Raw genomic sequence first — 21,529 nt, 5'->3', positions numbered from 1 at the left:
ACGCCATTGTAAACTGCCCATGGAAGCAGTGCATTAACTATATTATATTTAATAACAGAATACGTATTTATTATGTTTTGTATTACAAAATCTATTTATCGCTTTGTTAATTTATTTATTTTTGTTGGTCTTACGATTCCATAAAATGAAATCATTTAAAAACCGTACATCGTCAATATATCAAAGAAATGCACCGTGTTCCGTTCGTGAATTTCGTAAACGTTATACGTGCAGAACAGTGGATGGAAAAAAATTCAGTGATGTCGTTATTGATTGCGATTTTTTTGTATATTTCCAGTTGGGAATTCTAAAAATTTTTATAAAGTTTGTTTAAAAAAAAACGTTTCATTATTGCGAGTCGACTTCTTATTCAGGTTTTCAAGACATCATTTGGAACAAAGTTTTTGCGGAGCTAACTTTGAATAAATGTATACCATTATATTTTGGCCATATATAAATATTATGAATAATAGAATAATTAGCTCTAGCGTATAATTTTTTTAAACAGTTCAAAAAACTCAGAACGAAAATTAATTTTTGTTTACATTTCTATTCACAGAAAATTCGCTTACCGTTATATTATTTCGAATTCCCGCCGTGTTCGCGATAAACAGAATATACTATGTGGTTTCGTTTTATGAAAGCCTTTCAAACGTTAACAGCCTAATCACCGCATTCAGCCGTATTGTATAAACCAATCATACCATTAAAAATTCAACGTGTATAATACGTATATATATATATATATATATATTTATGTATACATTAGGCACGTTATGAAATAAAAATATATTATTGTAGAAAATTGCGATTTGCATTATTAAATTACCAATTAAATACGAATTTCTATACTCTTTGAATTTCTTTTACATAGTATTAACTCTATGAGTGTTATATGCATACATGTACAGTTGTTAATTCATTTATCAATTAATATATACCTTCGTAAATATATAAACATATAAATAGGCAATACATGTTGTGCCCAATATTTAATTAACACATTTTCTGTTATACTCATATTTATGTATTTCGGTAATTAATTATTATCAAATATTGTATTCATAGGAAAATTTTGGGACACTATAGAGAGATAGAAAAAAAAAAGTGAGTGTCTAATTTTTAAATGTTAAAAATGTTCAATATTATAAATTATAAGTTGTTTGCTAACCTTATATTTAGACTTTGGGACTTATTTTTTTCATTTAACTCCAAACTTGAGATAATTTAAACTTTTACCCTGAGGGCTCTTTGTTTGATAGAATATTTTAAAAATTATATAAATAGTTTTTAAATTTTACTTGAAAAAAATATATACAAACGATTAGTATGAATATTTGGAGTTAATTTTATCGTCAAAGTTCGATTATATTGAATTGAATTGAATTTTTATAACTTTTAAGTTGTAAAAATGTCGTTATCACGTCACGTCAAACTATTTATAATCAAAAATTAATTTTATATTATACAAATGCCAATTTTACATAGTTTTGGCAAATAATTGAAACAAGTATATTTATTTATAAAAATATATATATATATACATAATATATCCTTCAATGTGATTACACGACGTGATCATGATATTCACATTTTAAAGCGTTATATAGGAAATAAAATTAATTTATGATTACCAAATTTCATTACTATCCCGCCTATTTCCTTAATCTATGCATTTGATTCAAATACCATTAATTTACTCATTAGTCAGGGTAGAGTAAAAACTACCATTTCGATTCATTTGAAATTTTGGAGGAATATAATTATTACTAAGGTGGAATACATCTTTTTTTTTTTTTTTTAATTGTGCTTATAGGGATTAAAACCATTTTGGATTCCGGGCTGGATATATAATTTATTTTTATTTTTTATTTACCTAGGAAAAATTATTTATCCTTTTGATTTTACTAATTGTAACCGATTGAGATAAATATTCGGTGATAAATTCATATAGTACTAGTAAATAAAAATAAATATTATTGGAATATGTATTGATGTGCATTATACAAGGTTTTCAAATTTTATGAATTATTAAATAATGGCTCGGACGGCACACAAAAAACATAATGATAAGGTCAAAAGCTAATGGCATACCATTTTGAAGGTTAACCTTCAAATGAGATTTTGAATTTTGCCACTTTTGGTAAAATAATCAACGATATACTCTTTTTCACATAAACCGGAACTGCATGTGCTGACTGTTAATATCCTAATTTTTTATTGTTTAAAATAAAGAAACCAAAGTTTAAAGTGATCATTCAACACTTTTTTCTTTTATCTCAATTTGTGTGATTTTAAATATAAAAGAAAACAGGTGCAATACTAGAATTTTTTTTCCAGGGGGGCAGATTGGGGCAAATATTTTATTTTACTTGGGCTAAGGGTTTTTCAACAAACACTGAGGTTAATATAAATAATATAAATATTTTCCTATTATATTCCTATTACATAATACGAGTATAGCTATTATTATTTTCGTGACATACAACCACAATTAGATAAAAACGAACAAATGGTAATAAATCATAAGTAAATAAGTAAAATAAATATATAGAATTAAGAGTCTATCTAAAAACTTACAACACAAATCTTCGGAAATACGAAAGAAATTACTAATTTTTATAAAGTATATTTCATAAATGCTTTGATGTAGCTCTTTTAAAAATATTTTTTTATGATTTTATTATATCATACATGTTTTTCAGCGAGAGAGCTGATGAGGGGGCTGAATTGTTTTCTAGAGTATTTAAAGCTCTCCTTGCCTTCTCATTGGCGCCGTGCCTGAGTAGAATGTGCAATTTTTTCAATCTAAAATTATTTGAAATAGTAATTGCTCTTATCTAAAAATAGGTAATATGTCTCGGACAGGGCTGGCTAATAATTAAACTATAAAATGTATATAAATATATCCATAACGCATACATATATAATGTATACACACATAATACATTTGTTGGTTTCTTGAAGCCAACAGCGTCGTTACTGAATTCAGCTCTCCGGCAACATTAAGTGCACGGAACTGTAGATCGAATGGAACACGAGCTCTATGTGACGAATGTAGGCTATTACATATTATATTACACTCGGGACGTCGGGCTTGTTTCATTTCATCAATTCGTGTTTTGATGTTCGTTTCTAGCGCGAACCCCCATAAGCGATTCGCCATTGGTTGTTGCACTTCGATTTTGTAGCTCGTCGATGATTACTGCACTATTGCACAGCGTTTTATCGATTCCAAGTCGACGGTTCCTCTCGGAGTTCACTCTTGGTCGCATTCAAGTACGCGTGGTGTTATTATTATGCACGAGTACGTGTGAGACGCGCACATTCGGCAGTAACGTTTAAGTAATTATCACGGCTTCTTCACGTTAGTTGGAAACGATTTAGGTTTAATAAAGTTTTAAGTTTCGAGTCCCCGCACAATTTATATGCGTACACATATACGTACAGTATCGATCAGCAGACAATACTATTAAGTAACTACCATTGTGTATAGATCTGTCCGTAGACGTTTGAACCGAATGTGATCTGAAAAATCCGCAAAAGTATAAACCGGTTCAAATGGAGAAAAAGAAAGAGAGAGATTTAAATGTACAGAAAAAACAGTTGTACTTTCAATTAAATACGAAACGTTGTATTGTGATAAACTGTTTTACTATTTCTTTATAGTCGCCACGTTATTTCTCTTCCATTAGTCTAAGTGTAAAGCATATAATACTATTTAATTAACTATATGGATTAATTTCAAGATTAAATATTCATAAAAAAATAACCAATTAAATAAATTAAAAATGTGCTGTTTAAATAATATTTTAAATAATTTTGCGTCTTCATATTCTGAATGGAATTAGGAATGTAATTTTACTTAATCCTCGCCTAGAATAAAAAATATAATAAAACACGACGTTGCGTTTGAAAAATATTACCGATTTCGATACTATAATGTATATAGTATATACATTACAATGTATACGCGTGTAATAATAATTAATTCGTTGCATAGCGCTTTGAAAGTCTATGGAGAAACGTTTTCGTTATTATTATCTTAAAAATATTATAGTTAAAAATAATTTCTACATCCATGTTTATTTTATTTGATTCCAAAATAAAATAGAAGTATATAATTTTTTAAAAATTGCGTAATTTCAAGTAGTAGACGACGAATTATTTCTTACATATATAAAAATGTATGCATTTTATATAGGGTTAAACCCATTGCGGAAAAGATACTGAGAGATTATCAAGGTGGTTTTAAACCCAACAGATCAACAACGGATCAAATCTTCAGTTTAAGACAGATCATAGAAAAATCATAGGAATTCAATAAAAGCATATGTATACTATTTGTGGATTTCAAAAATGCATGCACGAAAAAACCGAGTACATGATATTAAGTCACCTGGACAGAGAATATCGACAAGGAAAATCTATGAATGTTGAAGGGCGTGTATTCAAAAGAGTCACGCATTTCAAGTACTTAGGGCACTTACTAATACTAGATAATGATCTGAAGATGGATGTCAGTACTAGGATACAAAAAGGCAACAAAAGTTTTTTTGGTCTTGGAAAAGTACTGAGTTCAAGAAAATTATCGACAAACCTGAAGATACAAATTGATATTTGACCTTGATATGATCCATAGTACTGTATGCCACAGAAACATGGCCACTTAGGAAAGCAGAAGATACCAGAATAAAAGTATTTGAAAGGAGAATCCTACGGAAAATCTATGGCCCATGCGTCGACACAAACACAGGTGAATGGCGTACACGTCATAATAAATAACTCGAGGAGCTGTTTCAGAAACCGAATATCGCAATTGAAATAAAGAAAAGCAGATTGACCTAGACAGGACATGCGTGGCGGAGAGTGGGATCCATAGTCAGAACAATAATCGAAGATAACCCGGTTGGTAAGAGACCCCTTGGAAGACCACGCTTACGTTGGGAAGACTGTGTAAAAAGGGACGCATGAAGCATTGAACCATTGATACCATGGAGAGTAGCGGCAGAAGATATAGATGGAGAGAAATTTGTTTGGCGGTATGGTCTCAATGACCGTAAATCAATAAAAAAAAAAAAATTAAAAAAAATATCTCAACCATTTCTAGTTAATGTTTTAAAGTATAATTTTTAATATAAATATACAAAACTTTTTTTCGACCTATATTTTTATTACTCATTAAAAAAATATTTTTTTAATATATATTTAAAAAAAATTTACTCACCATATTGTACATATTATAATTTAAAGTACTATTTTCGTAACACCTGCACATACACAGGGTGTGTTTAATCAAAAACCACTCATTCGCGGTGATCACAATTTTAGGACGATGTCGTTTTTCAGTTAAATGTAGTCATATCATATAATATGCGAGTATTTACATAAGTACTCACTATAGAATATTGCATTACATTCTGATATAGTGAGTAGGAAACCCGGATAGGTTCACTTTAAACAAGTGCGAATATAGGTTTTCCTAACGAAAAGTTATTACTTTAGAATTCAAATGTAATCAATAATTGTGAATACTTTTCCAATAAATATAATTTTTGAAGAATCGTTTTCTGCTAAATGATTTTTGATTAATCATTTGTATGATCTGTAATTGAACTAATATGCGTAAACATCGTTAAAAGTTGTACGATAAGTTTCAAAATAAAGGATAGAAAACGCTTTAAAACAATGATACGGGAAATCACGATTCATAAAAGCACAATTCCAAGATGAAGAGTTTATTTTCTTAATTTTAAAATAAAACCAATTTTTCTTTCAATATTTTACATAATTTTATATACTAATAAGTCATAATACAATTCAACATCGTCCTCATTAGCGGGTAGCCCTCAAAGCGTATATTGAAGGTTTAACAACCCTGTACAACGCAAGTACTACAAACTGCAAAAAAAAAAAATCAACATATTTTGCTTATCTGCGAGCGAAAGAATAAATAATTCTAAATTTTAATTTTGCAATTGAAATGTCGTTGGAATCAAATTACACGCTCAGCGCATGTGAGATAAAGTTCAATAAAGTTTATAATTTAAAATAAAACTGCAGTACACGTAATATAATGATAATATTATGACTGGCACACATGATGATGTATAGCGAGATGAATATTCCCTGTGTGTCCTTTCCCTAGTGTTTGTTTGCATATTAATCGGTAGCATTGAACAATAAATTATTTTAAATTGTTTATTTTGCGTTTTTCGGTTGCGTCAGTTATTAATTTTTGTAAACATTAGAGTAAAAGATTGATATACGATAAAAAAAAAAAAAACTTATACGTCCAAGCGTACGCACAATATACAAATATATCATTACATATTTATACATATATACGCAAGTATTAGTGCGTTATGACTTGACTTGTATTACATATGTCCGTATGGTTTTCACTGGATAGAAGATTAATTCGCAATGCTTCCTTTGTAATGCGTTACAGCTTTGTGTATACGTGTATTGTAAAAAAAAAAAAATAATAATAATACTTAATACATACATAAATCCGTCAAACATTTCGTTATATTACGACAAATCCTGATATTTTTCGCTATTCACACACGGTTTTCCAGTCGGTTCGTTATTATATTTGCTTCATCTCCCTTTTACCACACGTCGGCTTTTATGAGTGTTTTTTTTTCGTTTATGTTTGACTCATGGAAGGATCGGCTTTCATTGTTTTTTTGAAGAAACGCAGGGTTCAGTACACAAGCAAATGACCCGAAAAACATTGTTCACGTATATATTTTATATCTTGGTTGAATATTTCTTTCGAAACATTTCACAGAATACACCGATGCCCTCGTTTTTTTTTCTTCTTTTTGCAAGTTGTAATTATTATACGTACGCACTTATACATGTATAACATCATCTATTGTTTAAACGCACCGATGAAAACTTTTAACATGTCAACGTATTTTTGATTTATTATTTTATTATATGGTTATATTTATTGATTATAATATTGGTATGTTTACATAGAATCCTTGGTAAAATATATTATATAATCGTAAATATTTTACTTTTATTTTCTTGAGAACTGTCGAAATAATTTATGCATAGAAAAATTAATGTGTTTTTGAAAATGAAATCGTAATTTATCGATGTTTTTATAATTTATTAGAACAATTTTCAAACGAAAGTGTATTACAGTAGTAAAATATTTTCTTTTTAATTTTTATACCAACAAAATATTTATTAATATAATTCTTTACGCATAACTGCTGCAGATAGTAATCATCAGCTTATTTCAGTTTTTAACTTAAAAATAATCATGAAAAAACAATTAAAAATAAATAGATCCTTTAGATCCTTTAGATTATTTTGAGTAATTACAATTATTTTTAAAGATATGTATTTTATAGACTCAGTGCTATATTATTATTATTATTATAGTTGCAAGTGCAATACATGTATATATATATATATATATATATATATATACATATACAATAGATTATATATTTTTGATGAAGTGTTTTGTATTGTTAATGAAATAAGTACTAATGAATCATGGATATTTATCAATGTATTATTGTAGATTCTCGAAAAAAATTTCAAAAAGCTATTAACATTTGTAAGAATATTTATTTTCCAATACATATTTTTTCAAATAATAGTACTAATTAATATATAAGTTTTGAACTTGTTTTATCAAAACTCATATTGTATGGTAAGTATAGTAAATTTGATATTAATTTATTTTAACTATAATATTTCCTTATTTACCATTATCTATCATTCATATTGCAGCATGTGTATTTATACTATATTCATTAATTAATTTTTCTTAGTATGGTAATCAGCTACTATAATAATCAATCATTTCATAAATTGAACATCCATCTCAATAACTGTGTGTACGGAAATAAAATAAAATATTCATAACCCGAACGCAATACTTTGTTGACTTTACTAAATAATATTAGAAAATATACAGAATTATATCATTAAGAAAAAACTTTCTGAATTAATATTGGTACGTATCTACCTGTATATTTTTAAATTTAAATTGAACAACTATAAAAAAAAAAAAAAAAACTTAATTACTGAGTACTAAGATAAAATCATGTTATAACCATAAGGTAACTACCATAATAAAGTTTATTATTAATGATTGTGATTACATTAAATGACAGCTACAGTGCATTTATATAATTAATTTATTGAAATCACTTGATTCTAAACCAATTATTATAACTACGTTTGTTTTTCCTTTAGATTCCAGTTACTGCGATTGACAGTAAAGCACAACTGAACCCACGAATAAATTATTATTAAGACATAAAATACTTAAAATTTATTGTCAATTAAATACCGTGTGTTTTCATTATGTCTAACAAAATATAAATGATAAAAATAATTTCTTTCCGCTATAGCAAAATATCTAAAATTTACCATGTTGAAAACCCCGGGTTTCGTATTTTTCACCACAGATTTTACGCAGTTTTTATCTGCGTTATTAAAACTATGGTAAACATAAAAAAAAAATTACTCTTTTGAAGTACTGTGGTGTTAGGACTAGATGAAAATTTTGGAGCAGTATAATAAGTGTTCAGAAAATGTATTCTGAAAAAACAACATCGCTGTAAAACCAATATAAAAAATAGTATCCTTTTATCCACCCACCAATCAAAACCAATAAAAGAAATAGTTTATTATAGTTTTCAACGATATTTTAAAGGTGATAAAACATAAATATCGGGCTGGACAATAAACATAAAAAATAATAGTTCTTACGGCCTTTAATATTTTCTGCTTTTTGCTATCTCAATATTAAATTGGCTTTCAAATATTTATTTTTTAGTATATACAAAAACAAAATATATTTTTAACCAAAATTCAATAGTTTCACTATAATTAAGCTAAATAATATTCACAACATTGAAGTAAAGTTTTAAATTTTAAATTCAGACTTGGTTAAATCAAATAAGCTAAAGAGTAATTTAATTTTAAATTTTTTTTCTCTAGACTCTTATTCTGTTAGAAATACTGGTTCAAAACATTTATCTAGCATCTATTCCGATTTAAAATCGGCCTATGGTATTACTTCAAAAAGTAACTTTTCCAAAAACTCAATAGTTTTTCTAGGTCTGAAGAAAAACTGTCAAAAACCCGAGTTAAAACGTTAAAAACGTGTTGTAAATGAAATTTTCAATTCAGATTTCAGTTATTTAGCCATTAATCCAAAAGTAATGTTACTCAACATTTGAAACTTCTACTCTAAATCAAAGATATTATTTTTCGTATTTGACAAAATATTAAAATAAAGTTAAGCACTTGTATTTTAAATATAGAACTTTAACAATACCTCATTTTTTGAAAGATTTTAAGCAATAATTTTTTTTTTTTTTTTTTGGATATGAAGACTTGAAAAGTTCATAATACTCATTTAATGATATTTCAAAAATTTCAAAAGTTTTTATTAAGATTTTATTTTATAAGCATTTTATAAAATTATTATACGATATTTACGAAATTTATTGTTTTTATATAAATGTTAAACTTTAAATAATTACTAAAAAAAAAAAAAATCCTATTGAAAATTTGTATACAGATAAAACAATGTTTTGAATATTTGGTTAAAATAAATTTCTCCTTCGTTAAATGAGAGAATTTTAAGCCGGTCGAAAAAAAAATTAACCTACGAACAACTAAACTAAAATGGTAAAATATATAAACGGTTATTTTTATTTTGAAGATTTGCTGAGAATCGTTTTACTAAAAATATGAGTTATAATTTCTTCATTCATTTTCCATAATCCTGTTCAAGGGTCGAAGGGCTGATGGACGAACTTCCACCACAAATATTTTACCGATTTCTTTCTTTATTATTGATCTTTAATGAATGAAATAACTTTTATTTATTTTAATGAATTATTTGAATTTATTTTTGTGTGAGTACATTTGGTATCTTAAAATTAAAATACATCTACTATAATGAGGCAGCAATAAATTGAAATAATATAAAATCGGTTTATTAACTAATATAATTAAAAAGTAAGTATATATTTTGTATTTAAATTTAAATTTAAAGTTTATTATTGTATTATATTATGTATTCATTGTCTACTATGCGTATTTGATTTTTTTTAGATTTTACTCTTAATTATATTATATCATCAATATACATTTTCTTTAATTGTTGTGAAAAGCATTTTATTTTAATCAAAAAATTAAATTGCTCCGTTTAGTTCAATATGTGTAGGTCATCGAATTTTATACGTTATTTGAATTAATAAAATCACGATAAATATTTTTTACTCGTTATAATGGTCCATTTTGATTTTAAAATTTCAGAGTTAGACTTTTTTATGTTTAATATAGATTTTGTACCAATGCAGTGCACTATATTAAATTGTACAATATGTGTACATAAATTATATTTATCGTTTTAATATTCGTCTTAGATTATACATTGTTATGGAGTTTCTTTTTTTTTGTTAGCTGAAGTAACGTAATTTATTAGTACCAGTAATATGTTATTTCATTTGCAATAACTTTAGTAAGGAAAGCTAATGTCGTCTGTAAATTATGCCTTTACGTAGGTTAGGTTAGATATAATATGGAATGCAAGTCCTGTTAGGAATCACAAGAAATTGAACTCATTGCAAAAAGACTATAATAAATTATATATTTTTCTAAACAATGTAGGCGGTGTGTTTGCCCACTGAAATCATATAAACAACGACGTTGTTATTAAACGCGTACATTAACGTTGGAACCGAAAAAATATCACACACGAACCGACCATTATGGATAGATTTTAATTACGGTTTAGCGCTAAATATCTTCGGACGACCGTCGGAAGTTTAAAATATAACGTCTTGCTAAAGAAACGTTCACTTTTTCATATTCATTCATACGACATCTCGCAAAGCATGTCAGGTATACGTTACGCAAACGATGTACGCCTAGGTGCATACAAACGACATACAAATCGTGGTTGATCGATGTATTTTACGTTAAATTTTTATGAAAATATAGTATTAGTTATCCATATTGAAATCACGAAAAGGCATCTTTTTAAAAAAAAAAGTCTTATATCAAGTGGTCGAAATCGTATTAAATTATAAACACTATACCGTTTGTGTTTATTGCACTTGGAGACGCATAAAATATTAAAAGTGTAATTTTATTTATTAGTTGGAAAAAACGGTGTAATAATAATAACATTCTGGTACACATAACGTCGTACAATACGAGTTGAAATATTAACGTCACGTTCAAGCTTATGGTATAGGTATGACCAAAACCACGAATGTGGTATACGTGCTAGCACAATTGCTTTTTTTTATTGGCGGACACGAACAATAATTTTCGTTTTTTCCACAATATTCTTGCACTAATAATATTTTAGCAAAATCGTTCATCGAATAACTTAAAAATCTATTTTAGTTATATTTTTGCTATCAATAATGGTCTCAGACATCGTTTTAATAGTGCTGAGAATAATAAAAGCCTTCTACAACGTCCAGCTGACAAAAACTGTCATAGATTTGTTAAGGGCAGATTTTTGCTTAGCCCTGTAATGACTTAGGTCGACAAATTTATTGTACCGAACAAAAAATAAATGCTCTTTATTTATTTAAATTTATTTGCAGGTCACGTATTAAAAATTTGTTCATGTTTTGGGTACATAATTGTTGTCTATATTTATTAGTAAGATATTGGCTATCGTTATACTAATAATGTAATAAATGAATGTCGTCGTAAAACGTTGTAGGCAACGTTACTTAAAGAAAAAAAAAATGCACGTATTTTATTCTTGATGTTGTTTTTAAACTTTATTTCAACAATTGTTGTACAATCAAATTCTTCGTATAATTGTATTTTAAATTGATATTAAATAATATATTATTCATTAGTAATATTATTTAATTAATAATAAATTCAAATTCAACATTTTTTTCCACGGTAGGCAAGCGTAAGGATATAAGGCGAAGGAGAGTAACAATAAATTATATCGGGGCCTGCAGCGGAAATTGTGCTTAATCCGAGGCCGTCGATACTACGTCTTGCGCACTACAGTATACAATGAACGGATATGTCACGCGAGTACGAGTAGCAAGTTCATTATCAAATCAACCGGACAAATTACGACAGCGGTTTCCAAATTGTGCAACGAGGTGCCCTAAGGGCACGGTTCATAAAAAGTAGTTTAAAATGTATAGAATTTTTTTTCCTTATTATTTTCGTAAAAACTTTATAGCGAATAATGTTATATTTTCTATTGCGTATTCGGACATTTTTATTTTAACCTTATAAATTTTTTATGTAACAATTATAATCATAATAAAAATAATTTTTAATTATTTATTTTTTAAGTTTAAAAATGTATTAATTATTGATTAAGTTAAATTTCAATAAAATTGGTTATCTATGAGTTTTTTTTTATTTATTATTATTATTCTGTCTTTCGTGTTGTTAATAGCAACGTGGCTAAATTGGGTCCAAAAAAAAAGGCACAGCGAAAAAAAAGTTTGGAATTCGCTGAATTACAGAAACGCCTCGTCGATGACGCACGGTTCGACGTTTACAATGCGATTTCGTCCGGACGAAAACGACGGTTCCACGCGTCGGATAACGAAACGCACGCGAGATCGGGATAAGAGGAAAACGAAAAAAAACTATCGTCCCCTCCCCCTCCCCGACTGATCTCGTTTTTCCCTGAATGGACGTAGCACGTGTTGTGCACTACGGTCACGTTATTTAGGGGTCGTGTTTGCAGAGGACGATGTGCAGCGGTCACGGTCCGATCGAACGATAAGCTTCGTGTGGTACGTCGTATCTTGCACGTAACGGATTACGACGACGGAGAGAAAAACCGAATACCGTGAGTGTGGATAACCCGACAGACGAAGTCACTTTTCGACATGTTCTTCTATCCGGATATACTTTTACGACGAAGACGTACGAGCACATGGCTCAAAAGCGCGTTGGTTGTGTTCGCCAAGATCCGTGACGACGTCGATAAGAAGACGTGGTCGATCGAATATCGAAACGATAAAATCGAAAAAGAGTGGGTGAGGGGGTGTAGGGTAAAAACGCCTATAAACTAAAGCGCGTTAAGCCAAGGTATTTCACTATCAAACCGATTCTTGTGCTCTGTTAGCGATGTCTGGATAATTGTCTTGATAAAAATATTAATATTCTATTCTTCGATCTCGATACAAATTTAAACGTTATATCTAATTTATCCATCTTAGATGAACGCTTAAATTATTCACTGTTCATTTGTCTAGATACTTTTTTTTTGTATAACATTTAGTTGATATTTTGAGTGCTTTGGAGATTTTGCCACGTGTTGTCTGAATAACTGTGACAATAATTTTCAATTATGAAAATCTTAGTGTTAAATGTGTTCAATTAAAAAAATACACCCACAGTTTCCTTAATTTCCACGAAAATCTATGCCCTTATAAGTATTGAACAAATGTAGCTATTATTTAGCATATATATATGTAACAGAAGGCTTCACCAAGAATAATCCTATATGATCTCGTATAACGATGACATAGTTTTATGGTTAATGGATTACAATTAACAATCATCGCCGTCGTCATGTACTAATCTTTGGTATAAAACTATTAAAATTTTCTCGAAAATAAATATTCTGATCTACGCGGAGCAGATTTTTTTCCGTTAATTTTATATTGACAAATTGTAAAATATTGTGACACGCTAAAGCAGCGGTTCCCAAACTATGCACCGTGGTCTACGATTCATAACAAATAGTTTAAAATGTATAAAATTGTTTTTCCTTATTGTTTTCGTAAAAACTTTATAGCAAATAATATAATATTTTCTATTGTATATTCGGATACTCTCATTTTAACCTTATAATATTTTTATATAATAATTATAATCATAATAACAATAATTTTTATTTGTTTATTTTTAAGTTTAAAAATGCATTAATTTATACTAGAGTTAAATTTTAATAAAATTAATAAAATTGATTATCAATAAGTTTTTTTTTTTTTTTTTTAGTTCTGTCTAAAATGTTATTCACAGTTGGGCACCGTGGCTAAATTGGGTTCAAAAAAAGGCACCGTGGAAATAAAAGTTTGGGAGCCGCTGCGCTAAATGGTCTCAACTAGAGGTCGTGGTTGTGAACGAGTAACGGTAACCTAACACGGGTACACGGAGCCCGGGCACACGGGCAAAAAACATATTAAAGCCCGTGTATTTAATACCCGTGCATATCCATATATAATACCCGTGTATATCCGTATATTTAATACCCGTTCATACCAGTGTATTTATTTATTATTATCCGTGTATATTACATATTATTGAAGAATTCATATGCACTTTAAAAATTTACATTTATAATAATAATATAATGTAATGTTTATTGTGTATATAATGTAATATTCCAATAATTTTTTATTTATTAATAATAACAATTGTATAGCCCTCAATTACTTACCTACCTATTATTATTTAAAGATGTTATGAATAGATATAAGTTACATTTAAAAATTAGTTATATGCATTCGTTTATCGTATAATTGTATATAGGTATAAACATAAAGTATAAGTATAATAATACTTAAACTGGTTTTAAGATTAAAGAATTAACAATCTTAAAGCTATCTTATCGCCAATATTATTGCATTGCGTTTACGTATGTGTGCCTTGTATCTAAACATTTTTGGTGATTTTAAAGTTGTTCCATACTTTATAGTGTCTGTGTTCACTATTGGTACGTAAAATGTAGTATTAATATTTGTATTATATATATTAAAAATTTATCTTTGAAAAATGAGTTACCGTTCTAAAAGTTGGGTATGGCAATACAGCAAACGCCAAGGCAATAAAGCTTTTTGTGACTTATGTGAAGATAATTCAAACAAAGTGTTTTGTTGTGCTGGTGGATCAACGGGATCATTTGGAAGACATTTAAAACTCATTCACAATATAAGCAGAAACTCTCAAAATCCAACGTAAGTACTTAATTCATTTATAATAATTCAAATAAAAAATGGACTGGATTAAAAATTAGAAAAGCTAATTAATAATAAAAGAATACCTAATACCTAACCTTACATAACGATGAAATGAATTGTTTAAGAAAATATATATGATACAAACTTATAGCATATTAACTCTTGGTACATCATACAATAAAATAATAAAATTCCTATTAAAACATGTTCTCTTATTTTCTGTTACATTTTTGGGCGCTGAAACGATACCTAGGTAGAATAGTTCAATTTATTTTTGTTGTTTTTATTCTTTAAAAGCTAATTTTATTTGAACAAATATTTGAATTGTTGCCGCGTTATAGTGAATTCACACTTTGTATACACGATGTAGCAGATTCAATTCTACCTTATGCAAGTAAACATTTTGCTTTATTTCCTTTTATGACTATATATTTTTTAATACTTGGTTATATAAACACATATGACGTAATATAGTTTATATTTTTTCACATCGTACACATTGGACCTGTCCTAATAATAATTACAATTACGTTAACAATAATAAAAATAATATATATTACACGCTAAACATAATGTAATAATTTTATTATCCAACTTTTATTCCTATAAAATTGATTCAAGTAATTGTAATTAATGTCATACTTTAATTTTTTTCTTAGTGATGATAATTGTCATGAAGATGAAGAGTGTAATACAGTTGTTAATTTAACACAGTGTTCATCTTCAAATAATTTAAATACTGAATGTTCATCCTCATCATCGGAATTTCGTGAACCACAACCCCGAAAACGGCGTAGAACTTATATTAATAAGAACTTTGAAAGAAATCAAATTTGTACTTCTGAAAGAACAGAAGAAATCCATCAGGCGTTAGCTAAAATGATCGCCATGAACCAAATGCCCTTATCATTTTGTTCTAGTTCCGGATTTAAACAATTTGTGAATATAGTTGAACCAAATTATATAATTTGTAAGGAAGGTGCTATCAAACAGAGACTCAAAGGATTCAAATCGTCGGTTGAAGATTCAATAAAAAAGAATTAAAAGACGCCAGGAGTGTAAGTTGCACATGTAACTGTTGGTCATCGATAGTTCAAGAATCGTATATAACAGTTACTGCACATTTTATTGATGACCAATGGTGCCTAAAATCATACACCCTGACCACTCACAAATTAGACGATCGTCATACAGCTTCAAATCTTTCGAATCAACTGGAAATTACTTTTAATAAATGGGAAGTCGACCAAAAAATTATGTCAGTAGTTACTGATAATGCAAAAAATCTGTTGAATGCAGTTAATATACTGGATAATATCACAGAAAAGAACGATCTAACATGTGCCGCACATACTTTACAACTGGCTGTCAAAAATGCCCTAAAATATGATAAAATAGAAAATTTAATTGAAATATGTAGTAAAATAGTTTGTCATTTTAAGCATTCAAATTTAGCAAGTCAATATTTAAAAGATAAGCAAGAACAACTAGGTTTACCAACAGAAAACTTGATACAAAGCTGTAAAACACGATAGAATTCTATATTTATGATGCTTGAGCTCCTTTATAAAAATAGGTGCTCAATTTCAAATGTAATTGCTGATCGTTCGATGACTACAACAGCGATTGCACATAAATTTGAAGTGACGGAGCACCAATGGACAGATACTGAAACGTTAATACAATTGCTTAAACCTCTACAAATTATGACTACTATTTTTTGTGGAGAAAAATATTATTCTAGTTCAATGGTTAGACCTCTTCTAAATGCAGGAATACAAAAGCATTTAAAGCATAATATAAGTGATGATGAAATAGCTGAACATTTTAAAACCACTGTAATAAAGGAACTTTCAGATCGTTTCAAATTACTGTGGTGTCCTTCTAGTGTCGTGTCTGCTAGGTAAATAGCGTCTTTTCTAGACCCAAGGTTCAAAGACTTAGAGCATGAAACAGTTGAAGCAAGAGAGAAAATTCGAACACGGGTTAAACATTTGATAAACGAAATGGCTGAAATTAATCGCGATATGCAAATTGAAACATCTGTAACTAAACATAACGATGCTCTTGAATTTTTGTTTGGCGATGAAGTAAACTGTGATACATCTGATTTTGACATTCAGTATCAACATTACTTGGCAGAACCACAGTTAAAATTTGATTTTGATGCACTAGAATGATGAAAGACACGTGCATCAAAATACCCATTAATTGTTGCTTTGGCAAAGAAATATTTAGGTATACCAGCAACGTCAGTAAGTTCGGAAAGATGTTTCTCAACCGATGGAAACATAGTGACAGCCAAGAGAAATTGTTTGTCGCCCGAGACGGTAAACATGCTGATTTTTCTTTACCAAAACAAACAATTATTATAACTTCCAAGATCGTGAGTGATTGCTTTTGTATTTTTTGCACTATATTATGCGTTATTACATATTACATACTGCTTGTTAATTAATTTAATATTATTATTATTATTTTGTATTTATTTTATACTATATTATTATTGTTATCACCATTAATGTTTGAATTATTTATACATATGTTTATTGTTATTTAATAATTAGGCAATACAACTTTTTTTTGGAAAAAAACAAAATTTAAAATATTGAGATAGTATAATGAATGAAATTACAAAAAACTAAATGAATTCTGTATTATTTGTTATGCCTACTTTTCATTTTAGCTCTCGGGTATTTAGATACATGAGAATTAATAAAACGGGTATTAAGATACACGGATATTTTTCCTGCACGGGTCTTAACCCCGTCTTGTTTAAAAACACGAGTACCCGTGTAGTTCATTACACGTGTAATCGAGACCTCTAGTCTCAACCTATTGCTCATGCACTACCAATAACCGTTTGCTAGTGTTTTTCCGGTACGTTTGGTTTTACCACGGAAAGCTTAAATGAGATTCAGAAATAATCACCCAACACTTAAAATGATTACCTTCTATCTTTTATAAACATAACTTTAGTTGAGCTTATTTTTATCTTTATCTAAATTGAATTTTAGTATACCATATTGGATTTTTTTCAGGGTAAAAAAGTATTTATCCTAAGGCTCAATAAAATCAGCCAATGAGATTGCCACACAACACACACACGATGACGGCGGGATAGCGCATACGTTAATTTTATTGAGTGTTTCATTTGAAGTTGATGGTGGTCAATAGCGGATATAGCGGGGATGAAGGAGGTGCAATGCACCAGGATCTCTAGTTCTAAGAGACATCTAAAACCAAAACTTGAAAATTTTCTGTTTCGTTATTTATTTTTTGCTTTTTTTAATTAACCTGCCTTCAATTAGTATTTTTTTTTTTTTAGTTAGTTATTACATCAATTTACATTGAATAAATGCATAAGTGTTATATCGAGCAAATTTTTTTCAGCGGTCCTCCCTCCGTTTGATAATCGCATCCCTTGGCCACCTAAGACATAGATCCGGCACTGATGGTGGCCACTACACGTATTGGTCATCATCATCAGACCGTCCGTATATAAGTGACTGTCGTTTTACCTGATGTGTGGTCGGTCGGCGACGGCGACGGCGGTGGTGGCGTCGGGCGGCAGCGTGGCCGAACGGTTCCGGAGAGAAATCGTCTCCCGACGGGCACGGGACCGTGCGCACTGCGGTTGTTCCGTCGTCAAAAACGATCGGCGACCGCGGTGCGAACAGCTGAATAGCAATCGGATGGGGAAAAATAATCGAAACAAAACAATCGAAATAATATAGCGTACGAAAAACTGTAATATATATATATATATATAAAATTATAATAAAATAATCTGAAAAAATTTAAATAAAACGTGCGAAACGGAATGGAAAACCCGACGGAAGCAAAACGAAAGCGAGTAACGGACGTCACGTCGACCGGTATCGTTGAGGATGGTCAGTGCGGAAACACGATTTCGGAAGCTGTACGAGGCGGCGACCAGTGCGCGCGACGAAGTGTATAAGTACGGGATCCCTACTGAACTGCACCGCACTGCCGAACGGTGCCAGTGGCGGCGCGACCGGCACGTTACCCCCGCGGCCTCGGGTGACGGGGCGAAGCCGAAGTTAGGCGAGCGCACGCGACGGCGACGGCGTTTGCGACGAAATCGTAACAAATTTTATTACTGCGTCGGTGGCTGAACCGTCCCGCACGCGATACGCTTGCAAAAACCGTGTCCCTGTGTCGTAGTACCCGTACGCCGACACAGTACCGGTTGCCAGGGTGGGTCGAGCCCTTGGGTCTCACGGGTAAAGATCAGTTTTCAGTGACTCTCTTTGAACAAGAAAGGAGTATTGGTAAATGCTTCTGAGGTAACACGAGAAAATGCATGCGAAAACGGATAATTATCTACGCTTTGTTTTTGTTTTGACAAAACTACCAACGAAATAACACATGCGCATCCACGTGTACGGTTTGTATTTACGACCAGCAAGGCAGTAGTATCGTGAACTTCTGGACATAGACTATTGGTTCCCGGGCTGTTTTTCTACAGATCCTATTTGGTATATTGTCGGGAACACACGAAAGTGGTAACGTTATTTCAGTATTTTCACCTCCTCTCCGAAGTTCAGGAGGTCCGAAAACGCGGACGCCGATTAATTCGGAGAGATTGTTTTTTTTTTTAAGGGTCATCGTTTTAATACTCGACCGTGGATAAAACCAAACTTGACGGTCAACCCTTGGATAACATGGAAACCGGCTGTGATGGACGAAAATCGTTTATTCCCCGCATTATAACTATATCGTAATAAAGTTACGCTGCCGCACCGTTTACACTCGATTAGTCGGGAAACTCGGTCGAGACCGAATAATTTTTTAATTTTTTTATCGGATCGAAGCTCATCTGGTTTTGATAACTTATACATGTCATGTATGAACGTGCAGGAATCTCTAGTTTTAGATTGTTTATTTAATGCCACAACTACATAAATAAAAATTCGTTGTAAAACGTGATCTAAAAAAAAAAAATAATTGATTCACTTATATTAGTAAAAAACGATTTCCTTTACTCGTACACACGATATAAACGGTATTGACATTTATTATAAGTTTATTTTGCCGTTTTATATTGCACAACATAAATATTACATATTTTGATTGTATTGCTTGATTTTGGTACACAGTTATACCTCATTAAATTTTATCGTCCGAATATTTTATCACTACGTCCGTGTTGGTATTCATTATAAAATTTTAGAAAATATGCATCTTATTTTTTGATCATGTTAAATCGATAACTATTGATGATAAACTATTGATTACAATTATTAATAACAACTATTGATAGTAAAAGGTATTTGAATAAAATGTCGGTAATTATAAATACAAAACACAGATAATTTACCAAAAATATGTAGAATATAAAATATTCGAAAATCTTTAAAATACTGAGACCTGACATTTTGATCTAAAAAAGCATATAAATGTGATGCACGGTCTATTTCATCAATTCACTGTGAATACGTAAAAGAATAATTTTTCATTTGAAAAAATAAGACGAAGAAATGTTCTGTTTCACGTACAGTTAGTCACACATGAATTTGAAATAAAGCATAGTATAATGTGGATTTGAAATATTTTTATATAGAACTGAAAGAGTCCCCAATATTTTGGTCCTTTTTATACTTCGTCATATGGTTGAACTTGAAACCTAAGTGTACAGATAAATCATGAAAAGTTAATATAAGTTAATAAAATTATTTGATGGGAAACCTAGAGATGCTGGCTTACAATCGTTATCTACGTAATATTTTTGCACTAAAACGGGAATACCAACTGGTATAAATAAATTCGTTTAAATTGTTTTAATTAATTAACTAGCTCACGTTGGTAGAGCACGGAGCCGTGAGTGGGTTCAAGTCCTAAGTGAGCAGTCTCTTCATTGTATACGTACTTTATGTTAAATAATAATAAACCTAGCAAAATACGCATGGACATAATAACTTAGATTTAATAACAACTTAAAAAAAAGGCATAATGTACTTTTTGGTTACTTTTGTTAATTTACAGTTTATTTACACGTATACTATGACCAGTTACATGTGCGTGTTCTACCATTACTGTCTACAATTTCATAACGGTATCATTTTATCGAGTTGAAGCGATGACCTGTATCTTGATAACGTAGTGACGTCATAGGTAACATACTATAGGGATTGTAATAATTTTATTATTATTGTTGTTATTGTTACATCCAGCTATTGTGCGAAAGGTACGTGTTCGACATATCTTTATGAAATGAATACAATACGAACGCGCTCGTTCACCATCAATTTTTCCACTATAGTTTCTTGTGAACTGTGCAATTGAAATTTGTCTTTTCGTGCAGCCGTTCAAACAGACGCACTTCAAAAACCGTTTTCCACAGCCATTCCAATCGCTTTAAGACAACCGACGCGAGTTAATCGAAAACTATTCACTATCAATGCGAACACTCGAACAGCTCTTCGGGACGACGTGTAGCGTATACAGTATATATAATACACACAAACACACAGGTATTATACAAACATGGTACATAAGTATACGTTATCGTATTAACTACCAGATTGATTTGGTTAGGTACA

The 21,529-nt window shown here is 30.0% G+C and overlaps 1 protein-coding gene and 1 pseudogene across 4 annotated transcripts in view; one reads left to right on the top strand and one right to left on the bottom strand.

Annotated features, from left to right (window-relative positions):
* The window catches only part of LOC112682388 (acetylcholine receptor subunit alpha-like), a 276,407-nt gene extending 257,474 nt beyond the window's left edge, over positions 1–18,933 (bottom strand). For all 4 annotated transcript variants that reach the window (XR_003148507.1, XM_025552968.1, XM_025552970.1 and 1 more), the window contains exon 1: positions 18,485–18,933. The gene's annotated coding sequence lies outside the window, so the exon portion shown is untranslated. The remainder of the gene's footprint in view (positions 1–18,484) is intronic.
* On the top strand, positions 14,779–16,498 carry LOC112682299 (annotated as a pseudogene).
* Positions 18,934–21,529: the final 2,596 nt, after the last annotated feature.

Source organism: Sipha flava, unplaced genomic scaffold, assembly GCF_003268045.1.
Source record: "Sipha flava isolate LNK unplaced genomic scaffold, YSA_version1 202_pilon_pilon, whole genome shotgun sequence".
In the NCBI taxonomy this organism is placed as follows: Eukaryota; Metazoa; Arthropoda; class Insecta; order Hemiptera; family Aphididae; genus Sipha; species Sipha flava.
The sequence above is the reverse complement of the archived record's forward strand: the minus strand, read 5'-3'. Positions and strand labels throughout refer to the sequence as shown.